This window comes from Symphalangus syndactylus, chromosome 13 (genome assembly GCF_028878055.3).
Source record: "Symphalangus syndactylus isolate Jambi chromosome 13, NHGRI_mSymSyn1-v2.1_pri, whole genome shotgun sequence".
Taxonomy (NCBI): domain Eukaryota; kingdom Metazoa; phylum Chordata; class Mammalia; order Primates; family Hylobatidae; genus Symphalangus; species Symphalangus syndactylus.
In genome coordinates, this window is record NC_072435.2 from 48319787 (window position 1) to 48333907 (window position 14121).

Sequence of the window (14121 nt, forward strand, 5' to 3'; positions counted from 1 at the left end):
AGAGAGATCAGCCTGTTACTGTGTCTATATAGAAGGAAGTAGACATAAGAGACTCCATTTAGTTCTGTATTTGAGATGCTGTTAATCTGTGACCCTACCCCCAACCTTGTCCTTGCAAGAGACATGTGCTGTGATGACTTAAGGTTAAAAGGATTTTGGGCGGTGCAGAATGTGCTTTGTTAAACAAGTGCCTAAAGGCTGCTTATGGTTAAAGGTCATCACCATTCTCTTAAATCTAGAGAAAAAGAAAAACATTTGTCTTCTGCCCGTCCCTGGGAGATAAAACATCTCCAGGTAAAACCCTTTGTGTGCTTTATTTACTGAGTAAGGAGATAACCGCCTTTAGGAATAAGGTGGGGCTTGCTGGAGCAATACTGCTAAAAGGTTTATGGAGATGTTCGCATCTACATCTCAAAGCACAGCACCGGTGATGATAAAGATAATTGTGAATAAATACTAAGGGAACTCAGAGGCCGGTGCTGGTGTGGGTCCTCTGTAAGCAAAGCACCGGTCCCCTGGGCCCCGCTTTTCCTTCTCTACACTTTGTCTCTGTGTCTTATTCCTCTTCTCAAGTCTTTCATCCCACCTAACGAGAAGCACCCACAGGGGTGGAGGGGCAGGCCACCCCTTCACGTTCCTGCTTTCCTCAGGCAGCACCTTGCAGGGTTCTGAGCTCTTTATTCCCACTCCTCCATTTTGCTCCCTTTCCTGCCATAATTTCTCTGCCCATGAAGCCTGCTCTTCTTCAGGAGATACGAGAAACATGAGCTAATAGGGATGTGCTGGGCCCAGGCTGCAGGATCAGCCACCTTGCAGTCCTGCCCTGGGGAGTGGGGCTGACAGAGGGTCTCACTGGGAGGTGGAAGCGCCTCCTCAGTGGTGCTGTCAGTGGACATGTGGAGGGTGATGGTTCAGAGGTCCTCTCTGTCCTTCCTTCTCCTGGCCTCCTGGAGGGCAAAGAACAAGTCTAACCCCTCACTAGGATCCCTGTTTCTCCAGAGGGTGTGGCATGTTTGTGGAAGGAATAAATGAAGGAATGGCCGAGAGTCCTGCAGTAGGATGCCACGGGCGGGGGCACAGGTGGGTTCCAGTAGGAAAACAGCCAGCTGTGTCCTGGTATCCGGGTCTGCATGGCTTGTCAGAGCTGATAGTTCTTTCAGGCCTAATCTGGACAGACCCAGGAGGAAGGAGGTCTCAGGGCCTCCTTCCTTTGATCAGCTCTCATGCGCATGCTTTCCTTTCCCCAGTTCCTCTTGACTAGTGTCCTTGTGTCGTGGGCAGCCTCCTGAGTGAAGGTGAGGAATCTCCCTCCCCCGAGCTCATCCACATCTACCAGGAATTTGACTTCTAGGTGTTCTCCTTCCAGGCACCCAGCCACATGGTGACAGCCACCTTCCCCTACATCACCATGCTGTCCATCTGGGTGGCTGCCCGCCATGTCCATTCTGCCTTGGACACCTCCATCAAGGTGAGGCACAGGCCTGGAGTGTGTGTGTTGGGGACAGCCAGGTCCCTTGGGTGGAGCTGAGGAGGACTGCCTGGAGTGGGAGGAAGAGGTGGTTTGGGGAGAGAAGCACTCCGGGGCCCTCATGGAACAGGTACCTGTGGAGCCAGGAAGATGGGCAGAGGTTGTTGGCGTCTCTTTCAGATGCCCAAGACCTTGTGGGAGCCAGAGCATCTCCCAAGAGCATAGAGAGCTCGTTCATGAACCTGGTCTGGTTGGTTTGGCTCTGGCTTTGACCAAAGACATCCTTAGTGCTAATCCCACACTCCTGGCTCAGATGGAAGGACAGTCCACTTTTCTCTCCCACTGCTAGAGGCCTGCAAAGCAAGGACCTGAGGCTCCCCGTGGCTGGGCAGGCCCCAGGTAATCACGAGTCGCCCTTGGCCCTGCATCTGCTATGCACCTGCTCCCTGAGCCCAGGGCTGGGGCAGCAATGGCAGGCCCTTCTCCTTTACTTCCTAACCTGGTCACTGGCCATGCTGGCAGCACAACCTTCATGGAGGAAGGAGAGCCAGCCACCAGGTTGTCTGACAGAGGTCTCTGTGTCTACAGAGATTTTTTTTTTTTTTTTTTTTTTGAGACAGAGTCTTTCTCTGTCCCCCAGGCTGGAGTGCAGTGGCGCGATCTCGGCTCACTGCAAGCTCCGCCTCCTGGGTTCACGCCATTCTCCTGCCTCAGCCTCCTGAGTAGCTGGGATTACAGGCGCCCACCACCACACCCAGCTAATTTTTTGTATTTTTAGTAGAGATGGGGTTTCACCATGTTAGCCAGGATGGTCTCGATCTCCTGACCTTGTGATCCGCCCACCTCGGCCTCCCAAAGTGCTGGGATTACAGGCTTGAGCCACTGTGCCCGGCCCAGAGATTTTTTTTTAAACTTGCCTTCTTACGCATCCCTCCTCCTCTAAACGTTTTGTAAAGCTGGATACCAAGGAAATGACCCATTTGGGCTTGGAAATGATTGTTGATTCATTCATTTAACTTGTTTATTTTCTGTGTGCCAGAAATGGGCACAATGTGAATGAAAGTTTGGTGCATGAAACAGGCATTTACAGTGAGGTGGTGAAGACACGTAATCAATGTCAGACAAAAATGGGACATGTGTTAGAGAAGGAGAGGGTGAGAAAATCAGGGAACCAACTTGAATAGAATGGTCAGGGACAACCTCTCGGGGAGATCACCTCAAGGCACAGTCCTAGAGGATTCTTTGGAGAAGAAGTAAGAACATTCTGGCTGGGCGCGGTGGCTCACGCCTGTAATCCCAGCACTTTGGGAGGCCGAGGCGGGTGGATCATGAGGTCAGGGGATCGAGACCATCCTGGCTAACTCAGTGAAACCCCGTCTCTACTAAAAATACAAAAATTAGCCGGGCGAGGTGGCAGGCGCCTGTAATCCCAGCTGTCGGGAGGCTGAGGTAGGAGAATGGCCTGAACCCGGGAGGCGGAGCTTGCAGTGAGCCGAGATCGCGCCACTGCACTCCAGCCTGGGCAACAGAGCCAGACTGCATATCAAAAAAAAAAAAAAAAAAGAACATTCTAGGCAGAGCTTTGGTCTAAATGCAGCAGGAAGTCACTGCAGTGTTCCAACCAGGAAAATAACACAGTTGGAGCCATGTGTGTGCAAGGTGGGCTGTCCCATTCCCAGGCAGGAAGGGGCTGGACCACAGAACTGGGGCAAGGTAGAGGTGCTTAGGAGGCTGTCATGAATCCCTGAGTGAGTGGCAGTGGCTTGGGCAGGCCAAGTGGCTGTAGAGATGCAGACAAGGACGGAGATTTACAGGCACTTTCGGAACAGAACTCACGGACCTCGGGTGGATTGGCCGTTGTGGGGAGAGGCAGTGAGGAAGTCACAGCGGGCTCTGCTTCCCTATGGCCTGGGCACGTGGGCAAGCATGTAGTGACGCTTTTCACTGGTGTGTGGGGAACTGAGGGAGGCCCTGGTTTGGGGGAGAAGCCAGGTTCTTGGGCTATGTCAGTGGAGCTGCCTGAGAGACATCCAAGTTGGGGGTGTGGAATTGACAATGGTGTGTGTGGTCTGGAGTTCAGAAAGGACTGGGCTGGTGGATATGTTTGGGGACATCAGGGATGTCAATGGATATGTTTGACCAGGGAGGCTGCCCTGTGCCCCCTGCCTCTGTGGGGCCAGGTAGGCCATGGACAGCCTGGGGCAGCAAGGGCTGGGCAGAGGCTGTGGTCAGTGTGGCTGGGGCAGGGAACAGGACAGGAGAGTCTGTGGGAGTGGGAGCTTGGAACACTTGGAGGATCCTTGCAACTTTGTTCACCAGAGCAGGCTGGGGAAAGGGACAGCGTGGTGGGGATGGAAATGGAAGCTCGGATGGCTCCTGGATTCTGGTGTCAAGGCTGAGGAGTGAATCCATGAGGCCCTGGGTCAGCAGCTGTGGCCTTGGTGGTCAAGGACAGGATTGAAGCATCAGGAATGGGCAGACCTGGAAAGGGAGGGCTGTCATGCGGGGAGAGCAGGGCACAGGGAGGATAGAGGGAGTTTCCTTGATGAGCTGGAGGGTGGTGGCCAGAATGGGTGCTGGGCAGGATGTGCTTGGCCGGCTGCGGTTGGACTGGAGGTGGGGGGAGCTGGCTGGTGGTGATGGCAGGAAGGAAGATACCAGTGCCCAAGGCCTGCTTAGCATGCCACCTCTGGGGAGCCCTCCCCATTTCACTCCAGGAAGGTCTGTCCCGTCCCATCTGTGCCGTCCTCAACCTGAAGGGCCCATCTGGAGAGACAGGTCCTGGGAGGAGACTTCTTGGGTTAGAACAGGGCATGTGTCCTGTGGTGTGGTGGCAAGTGACTCAGCCACCAGAGCCTTTTCCTGACGTCAGGGTTTTCCTTTGTTTGTTTTTTGTTTTTGTTGTTTTTTGAGACGGAGTCTTGCTCTGTCGCCAGGCTGGAGTGCAGTGGCGCGATCTTGGCTCACTGCAACCTCCACCTCCCAGGTTCAAGTGATTCTCCTGCCTCAGCCTCTTGAGTAGCTGGGACTACAGGAGTGTGCCACCACGCCCAGCTAATTTTTTTGTATTTTTTTTAGTAGAGACTGGGTTTCACCATGTTGGCCAGGATGGTCTCGATCTCTTGACCTCGTGATCCACCCACCTCAGCCTCCCAAAGTGCTGGGATTACAGGTGTGAGCCACCGTGCCCAGCCCAGGGGTTTATTTTTAGACACCTTTTTCCAAATTTCCCAGCCCACGACAGCGTCACAAGTTGCCTGGTTTTGACGTTACCTCTTTGATGAAAGCCCTTCCTCCTTTCTCACCCTCCCGTGGTAGCCCATCAGCTCTGCTCTGGACTCAACTCTCCTGCAGTGGGGGTTGGGACATGGAAGCCAGGGATTCAGGGGAGAGCAAGGGGCTTCTCCCGGAGACATCTGTGAGGCGTGCTCATGTGGGTGTGGTCACCAGCAGAGGGAGAGAGGCCGGGCTGCCCACTGAGGAGGCATGGCCCAGAGTCCTGGGCTTGTTTTGGCGGTAGAGTTGGGGGCTTTCCTCTGTCCCTGTATGTCGCCTGACCTTGCGTCTTGGGGAACAATGCCAGGGGAGAGATGAGGAAGGGGCTAGCTCTTTGTGCTGGCCACAACCTGCCAGTGGACAGAGGCGGCTGGGTGCCTCTCTCAGCGCAGGAGACAGCAAGGAGAAAGTATAAGACTCCCTCCCATCCCTGCTGCCATCTCCACCGCCCTGGGGGCAGAGAGGAGATTACCAATAAGACCCAGTGCTTCTGACTATCCCAGCTCCCACAGCTAGCTGCCTTTAACTGTGTGTGTGTGCCCGTGCATACACTCTTTCTTTTCTCTCTGGATCTAGGACTGCTGTGAAGGTTCTTCAAATGGAATGACAGCAGCCATCAGCTTCCTGTTTCAGGAGGGGTGAGAGAGGACAGGGACCCTGTTGCTAGGAGTTGTTGGGGGAGGACTTGGCAGGCTCACCAGCCTTCTCAGAGGCTGGCTGAGGGGCAGGGTGAAGGGAGCTTAGCTTTGGGTTTGGGAGGCGGAGCGCAGCTGCTATCCTGGTAGTTGTAAATGTGCCTGAGCCCGGGACAGGATTGGTCTCATGGGACAGAGGGACCCGGGGGTCACTGCGAGAGGCCCAAGGAGAAGCACTTGTCAGGACTCTTGGGATTCTGGAAGGGATGGCTGACCGCAGCTTTTGTGGCTTGATTGGCAGCCTCTGGCTCTCTGGCCGCCTTCCCCAGCTTGGCAGCCTGGCAAACTGCTATAGGGACGGGAACTGTGCTTTTCTCCATAGAAACTGCCAAGGGCCCCCAAGCTGAATACTCAGTCCCCAAGAACCCATGGGTACTGTGTGACCATCACTCCATATGGAAGATGCCTCAGCTTTGTCAGGCTGCTCCACTGGAGTCCAAGGAGGTGTCCTCTAGGACAGGAGGAAACCCCTCCTTGAGTCCCAGGAAAGGGTGTCTTCCGGCAGCTGCAGCACGGACAGAGCTTGCTTGAAATTGCAAACCTGCAGAGGAGAGTTGGGGCTCAGATGGGAGCCCAGAGCAATGGACAGAGACCCTCAAATTCACCACAGGCTTTTTTATTGAGACAGAGTCACACTCTGTCACCCAGGCTGGAATGCAGTGGCGTGATCTGGGCTCCCTGCAACCTCCGCCTCCTGGGTTCAATGGATTCTAATGCCTCAGCCTCCTGAGTAGCCGGGAATACAAGTGTGTGCAACCACACCCGGCTAATTTTAGTATTTTTAGTAGAGGCGAGGTTCCACTATGTTGGCCAGGATAGTCTTGAACTCCTAGCCTCAAGTGATCCGCTCACCTCGGCCTCCCAAAGTGCTGGGATTACAGGCATAAGCCACTGCACCCAGCCCCACCACAGTCTAAATGAGTGTCCAGGGAAGGCTTCGGACACATGGAGCAGACCAGGACTTATGGATGGGCCTGGGAATCCCATGTTTGGGATTGTGTGTGTAGGTCGCTAGCACAGTTTGCTCATATCTGTGTGTAGCGCTTGGTGGGGAAGGCCATTGAGAGTGTTAGACTGGCCCAGCCAAGCCCCCCTGCCTAACTTCCCTGCCAGCCCCGGCCAGAAGCTTTTTCATAAGTGCCCTTCCCATGGTCTTGGATTTCAGGGAGATTTCAGAGGAGGGTCTTTGTAAAACAGTTTGAGCCTCCTCTTCCAAGTTGAGGGTGATACAGCGCCTTGTCCATGTGGTGACTGATTGGCTGGGGCATGCAGGCAGGCCCTGGAGGTCAGACATCCGCCCATCCTCCACTGAACTGGAGAAAAGTGTGTGGAGACGGGTTGCTGAGTGGTGTAGTGAGCCAGTGAGGAGAACCTTGGTGCCCAAGTTCTGGGATAGCTGGGTTGACTGGGGCTTTCTTATAAAACGTTTAAAGGCCAGGTGTGGTGTCTCATGCCTGTTACCCCAACACTTTGGGAGGCTGAGGCAGGATGATCACTTAAGCCCAGGAGTTCAAGACCAGCCTGGGCAACATAAGTGAGACCCCGCCTCTAAAACAACAAACAAAAAAAATTAGCTGGACACCTGTAGTCCCAGATACTCAGGAGACTGAGGTGGGAGGATCGTTTGAGCCTGGAAGGTCAAGGCAGCAGGGAGCTATGATCATGCCACTGCACTCTAGCCTGAGTGACAGAGTGAGACCCTGTCTCAAAAATAAATGAAGGGGCACGGTGGCTCACACCTGTAATCCCAGCTCTTTGGAAGGCCGAGGTAGGTGGATCACTCTACCTCAGGAGTTTGACACCAGCCTGGGTAACATGGTGAAACCCCATCTCTACAGAAAAAAATACAAAAAAAGTTAGCTGGGTGTGGGGGCATGCACCTGGGGTCCCAGCTACTTGGGAGGCTGAGGCAGGAGAATTTCTTGCCCAGCAGGCAGAGGTTGCAGTGAGCCGAGATCATGCCATTGCACTCCAGCCTGGGGAAGAGGAGTGAAACCCTGTCTCAAAAAAATAAAATAAAAGTGAAAACATTTTTTAAAAATGAAGGAAGGAAGGAAGCGAAAGTAAGGCAGTAAAGAAGTCAGGCAGGGCTCCCAGACCGTAGTTCTCAGATGCTCTGGCTGTGCCAGAGTGCCCTGTGGCTGTCAGCCTGTTGGGGGGGCAGGGGCGGGGCACTGCACTCAGACCCTTCCTTGCTTCACCTGGAGTAGTTCTGCCTGTGGGTTTTACAAACCAGGTGCCTTGAGCATTTGTTTAGGAGGGCGCTTCAGGGGCTCCACTGGTTTGCAAACCTCTGTCCTGAGAGAGGGGCAACACGGCGCAAAGGCCACCTGTGGTCCCGCCAGCTGCGTGTGTGTTCCCGATCCTGAGGATGCTGCGATACCTGCAGTGTGAGGGGGGCTGGAGGAACCAGGACTCAGCCCTTGGGCAGGTTGGGCAGGGGCTCCCCGGAGAGGCCGTTGTTTTGAGGGGAGCGTGACTGATTGAAGGGGGACCTGGAGGGACCCTGGGGAGCTGTAGTTTGGAGATGTCCTGGGGTGGTGGTGACTGGACTCCTGAGTGGCAGATGATGGTGTGGCAGTACCAAGGGGCAGCCAGCTGGGAAGTAAGGCCTGTGGGCCCTAGCAGGGTGCCTGTGGAAGTGGGCAGCCTGTTGAGCTGTGGGCTGGAGGACACTCGAGGCAGCCTGGTCACAGCCTATGCTCTGCCCAGTGGGTGCAGAACCCCGTGTGTGTTTCCTCTTAGCCTGCCTCAGGGACCCTAAGCGAGATCTTGGTTGGTCTGAGTCCACGCCAGGGCCAAAATACCAGTGGGCCATGGCAGGGGACAGGCAGGTGAGGGAGCCTAACAGGAATGTGAAATCTTTGGTCATTTCCCTCTTCCTGCCTGTCACCTTTGCCGAGCTAATGTGGGAGCTTCCAGACTTTAATCTTAACAAGGGAGGCCCTCTTGGCATCTCAGCTCAGTCAGTCATTCAGTCAGTGTTTACTGAAGTCTCTTGTGTGTGTCATTGTTCTGTGCATGGAGGGACCAGCAAGGACGCATCACAGAGTCCTCATCCAAGCCAGCATCCCCATCGTTTTACTGGGGGAGACTGAGGCCTAAGGAAGGAAAGTGCCCCAAGGTCAAGGGATGGAGCAGTGGCTGAGGCCGGACTGGATCCCCTAGGCTGAGGATCCTTCTGATGGCTACCTGCCTTTATTTTATTTTATTTTAGTTTTTATTTTTTTGAGTTGGAGTCTCACTGTGTTACAATTTATGTATCTGACTCAAGTAGATTAATAAAGAGTACGGTCATTACCACATGTATTGGATCAAAAAAACCTGTTTACTCTTATTTTCCCTCTTATTGTATTGGTAACCTACTTCCCTTAATTGACGAAAACTAATCTGTTGTTTAGAAAGTCATGTAGGCATAAATTAGGTGAGGTAAAGATGGTTTTAGTGTAGATCCCTAAATAGGGATCAACAATACTTTTTTTATTTTATTATTATTATACTTTAAGTCTTAGGGTACATGTCCACATCGTGCAGATTTGTTACATATGTATACATATGCCATGTTGGTGTGCTGCACCCATTAACTCGTCATAACAATACTCTTTTTCCCCCTAACATTGCTGGCTTAGTGACCTGACTTTATTTTGACTATATTATAAAGCAAAGAATATGGTAGTTTTAGTTAAATTGTTGTTATAAGCTAGCTTGGAATAGTAGTATCATATAATGTGTGTTCAAAAAGGAAATTAGTATACTTGAAAACAATTCTTTCTATCCTAGTGCTCATAGTAAAATAGATTTAACTTATTATTTTAAGCACCTTCTAAATTGTTAATAAGATTTGCTGATGACACCCTACACAGTAGTAGTCAGTCCCCCAAGGCTAATTTAAACATCTGCCTTCATCATTAAAGTTATTATTTATTTCATCTTAAAATGAGAATAATACAGCACACAGCTATTCCAGAAATAGATCGATCACTCCTAAATAATTACTAGTCAGAGCATTATCCTACAGATAAAGAAAATTTGTATTCAATAATTCAATAAATAGATCCCAGTTTTAAGATAAATCACAATACAGACCCTGCCATAGACTAAATTGTGCTTGTTCTCCCCTCACCCCCTCACCACCACCAAATTCATAGATTGAATCCCTGATCCCCAGTGTGACTTTATTTGGAGATAGAAGCGTTACTGAAGTAATGAAAGATAAATGAGGTTATAGGGTGGAGCCCTGATCAGATAGTCTTAGAGTCCTTATAAGTAGAGAGAATGAGACCAGAGCTTTCTCCTTTGCTCTCCACTCCAACAGACCAAGGAATGACCACATGAGAACATAGCAAGGAGGCATCCACCTGCACACCAGGAAGAGAGCCCTCACCTGCAACTGAGTTGGCTGACCCCTTGACCTTGGACTTCCAGCCTCCAGAACTGTAAGAAATAGATTTTGTTCTTTTCTAGTTCCTGACCTCATCTTCCATCAGCCTCACCTAGCTCCCTCTGCTCCAGCTGTAGAGCCTCCTTGCTGTTTGTTGAACATGCCAAGTAGCTCTTTGCCTTAAGATCTTTGCAGGGGCTGTTCCCTCTACTTGAATTTTTTGTCCCTCACGGTATCCCCCTCATCCTCTTCAGCCTTTGCTCAAAACTCAATTTCTCAATGGTGATTACCTTATTTAAAACTGTCATCTACCTCCTATAACCACCCCTCCAGCATGACTGATTTACCTGTCCTGTTCTACTTTTGTTTCCATAGCATTTAGTTAATTTACTTATTTATTACGGTTATGGTTTATTTTGTTTTCCCCTAATAGAATATAACCTTCTACATTCACAAAGATTTGTGTCTGTTTTGTTAATGGTTTTGTTTATAGGACTAAAAGAGTGTCTAACAAATAGTAGGTATTCAAAAATTGCTGAATGAATAATCTAATATACCATGAAGATATTAATATATTACTAATCATCCTAATATACTAAAAATCACTTATAAGTCTAATCTTCTAATATAGTAATATGGTAATCTAATGTAGGTTGGTAAACATTTGAAGTGTCACAGGTTTCCATGGAAGAGACACATCCTTTTGAGTGTGCTGACTGAGCATTATTGCTAGAGGTAGGCCTCTTGTGGTCCTGGTTAGGACAGTCAGAGGTGTTGCCAGACAAGAAAGCAATAAAAAGGGAAGAATCTTACTGGGCTTCACTATGGAGATGACCAGCAAACCCATTTGGGGATGCAGTGGTAATAGCTGAATGATCAAACTGAGGCTGTGAATCGGAATTTTAGGTGAATGACTTAAATCAGGATCATCTAGCAAGTCTTTTGAAAAATAAATCCATTGGCCTGATAGCTTATGTGATGGATCATTATTTTCTGGATGTAAAATTTCCAGAATCTGAGGGATGAGTACACAGAGGAATACTGCATTTGTCATGCTCCCCAAAAAGCAGAGTTCATAAAGTCAACATATTCATCATCACGTATGTCAAGAAGCATCTTTAGAAGGAGACCTTGGCTCTGACCCTGGGTGCTGCCGTGCCCCTGATAACAGATGAATTTCTTTCCTTCTGCACCACCCCCAAGGCCCACAATCTGTATGGCATGGACATATTCATATGGAAGCAACGAAATTTCTCCCACTTCTTCCCCGGGCACATTGTTTATCATTTTCAACTTCTACCTAAAAGGTGGAATATATATTTTCCTTTTACCAAGACAAGATCCTATTCTCAACAATTGGTTTCAATGGCCCACAGGGGAGAATAGGTGTTTTTTCACATAACCATATATGAAATGTGGATTTTCTTTCAGCAATTTCTGACATATATTTTCTCTTTCTCTTTTCTTTGCTTTTGTGTCTTTCAAATCTCTTATGTTGACACAAAATTTTGTGAGCAAAGTAAAATGTCTAGAACTTGGTGATGAAATTTATTTGAGGATAACTTTTTCTAAACTGTAATATATATTTTCATTTCAATTAAAATGTGAATCCCCTTTGGTTTTCTTCATTTTGAGAAATGAAGGAATTTTCATTTAAATACAGGAAAGTTCTACATTTTTTACTATATGTGCTGTAGTAAGTACTACATGAATGCAAGTTGGAAAGGGCTATTTCCTTGATAGTAGAAATCATGCCTGGAAAAAAAATTATAAAAAAAACTTCCAAATTCCAAGCAATAACAAAGCATATATTAACATCTTCTCTGTTAAAAGTTTTATGTTAGTGTAGGTGGCTTATTACAAAGGACTTTTTATTAGTTTCGGTTGCTAATGACTATAAGCATTGTCACCTGGTTTTGTTATTTCAGAATGATGTTGCAGCATGTTCCCTTACATTACAACAATCTCTGGCCTTTTTTCTGAGTCAAGGTCAAGGTAAGAAACATCAAGTTTGAAAGGAAAAGGGTTACTGCCTACTCTTTTAAGAAAGAACCATCTTTATAAGGACTTAAAGAGTCTCAAAACCATCTCAAATATTATTAAAATTATAGGATATAAATAAAAAATAAAGGCTGTAATCAAAAACATCAGGCAAGACGGCCTCGCTATCTAACGAAACACCAGGCTCTTCCCTGAGAGCTAGTGACTAGGAAGAGCCAAGAGGGGGTTAATGGTACCTCCTTAGATCATTCAGGATGGGCTGCGTGACATGATTCCATAGTGTCTTGCAGTGGCCATCAACCTCTACAGGAAATGGCTAAGTCACACAAGAAAGATGCATAGCTTCACATGGTGTCAGGGAGCCCCATACACGACTCCAGCTGACAATGTATTTTAGTTCAGTGGTTTTCATCACTGAGCTCTAAGATATAGCTAGGCATGCCAAGAGGAACAAACTTTCACCAACTTGAAGAAAAGTTTTTGTGTCTTACCTTGTTGAAGGCTATGCTCAGTAGCAATCTTCTAATACCCACAGGTGTTAGAACCACCGAATCCTGAATTTGTTTGGATACTGCGTGCTCTATAGATTTTTTTTAACTTCTAACAATCTCTGAAATGCATCTAATAATAGATCTTCTGTTATTGACTCTAGAGTCGAGGAAAATGAAGCCTTTCTTCCAGATTTGCTCTAGGGCAACTTCTTTTAATAAGAGGTGAAGTCAGTGAGGTTTCAATTTGACTTCCAGAGTAATTCAGGTTAATTTATTTGTAAAGAGCACACATTTGGTTGCTATGTAGGGATTTGCACGCTTGCCGTTAGGGGTAGGATGAAAGGAAATGGGAATCATTTCTCCCAGAATGCTTGCTTTCATGAGTTAGACTCAGAGTGATTCATTTCACCCTATTGGTAGAATTCAGCAGAGAAACAGTCATTGTACTGTTCAGTTCATCATTGATATGAATTTGGCTTTAGTTACAGAGAAAAAGATGCCCACTTAGGTATATGAAGGGGCTGTGTCAGTCTCCTAAGAGACTCAGAAGGGTTAAGCACAGCTTGAGGAAAACCCCCACCACGGCATTTAGGATCTGAAAGTCCTTAGAGGTGTTGCTATGCCAAGTTCAAGTCCATAAAGTTCACAGCACTTTCCACCTGCTTGAGTCCATTCACCTTTAGTTTTCAACCGTGCCCAAATGCCTCAGGAAGATGTATTTTTAACTCCTATTACACCAAGAAACTGATCTGGCTGGCTGTCATCCGTTTCCAAAACTCTTTCTGCCTCCACAATTTCTGTGGCAGGAAATCCTCCAACGCTGCCTTGCTTTACCATTTAATTGTGAACTATTCATGCATGGCCCTCCCCAGTGAGTCTGAGGGCCTGTCAAGTGTAAAGTCAGACCTCAGCTTATGTTGGTGGTTTTTCCCCTCCTTCCCTTTATCCCTCCCATAGTGCTTTATCCTGTATACATTTTAAGTAAATTGCTCTACTGAATAGGACTATAATCTTTTTTTTTAATTATTATTATACTTTAAGTCCTGGGGTACATGTGCAGAATGGTGAGGTTTGTTGCATAGGTAGACATGTGCCGTGGTGGTTTGCTGCACCCATCAACCTGTCATCTACATTAGGTATTTCTCCTAATGCTATCCCTTCCCTAGCCTCCCACCACCCGGCAGGCACCAGTGTGTGATGTTCCTCTCCCTGTGTCCATGTGTTCTCATTGTTCAACTCCCACTTATGAGTGAGAATATGTGGTGTTTGGTTTTCTCTTCTTGTGATAGTTTGCTGAGAATGATGGTTTCCAGGTTCATCCATGTCCCTGCCAAGGTCATGAACTCATCCTTTTTTATGGCTGTATAGTGTTCCATGGTGTATATATGCCACACTTTCTTTATCCAGTCTATCACTGATGGGCGTTTGGGTTGGTTCCAAGTCTTTGCTATTGTGGACAGTGCCGTAATAAACATACATGTGCGTGTGTCTTTGTAGTTGAATGATTCATAATCTTTTGGGTATATACCCAGTAATGGGATTGCTGGGTCAAATGGTATTTCTAGTTCTAGATCCTTGAGGAATTGCCACACTGTCTTCCACGATGGTTGAACTAATTTACACTCCCACCAACAGTGTAAAAGCACTTCTATTTCTCCACATCCTCTCCAGCATCTGTTGTTTCCTGACTTGTTAATGATCGCCATTGTAACTGGCATGAGATGGTATCTCATTGTGGTTTGATTTGCATTTCTCTAATGACCAGTGATGATGAGCATTTTTTCATATGTTTGTTGGCTGCATAAATGT

General features: G+C 48.1%; 1 long non-coding RNA gene across 1 annotated transcript in view; it reads left to right on the top strand.

Moving 5' to 3' along the window:
- Positions 1–1086: 1086 nt before the first annotated feature.
- LOC129459433 (uncharacterized) overlaps positions 1087–14121 on the top strand; it is a 29677-nt gene continuing 16642 nt past the window's right edge. The window contains exons 1-3 of the long non-coding RNA XR_008649975.2: positions 1087–1468; positions 9755–9875; positions 11749–11815. This is a non-coding gene — a long non-coding RNA (uncharacterized lncRNA). The remainder of the gene's footprint in view (positions 1469–9754; positions 9876–11748; positions 11816–14121) is intronic.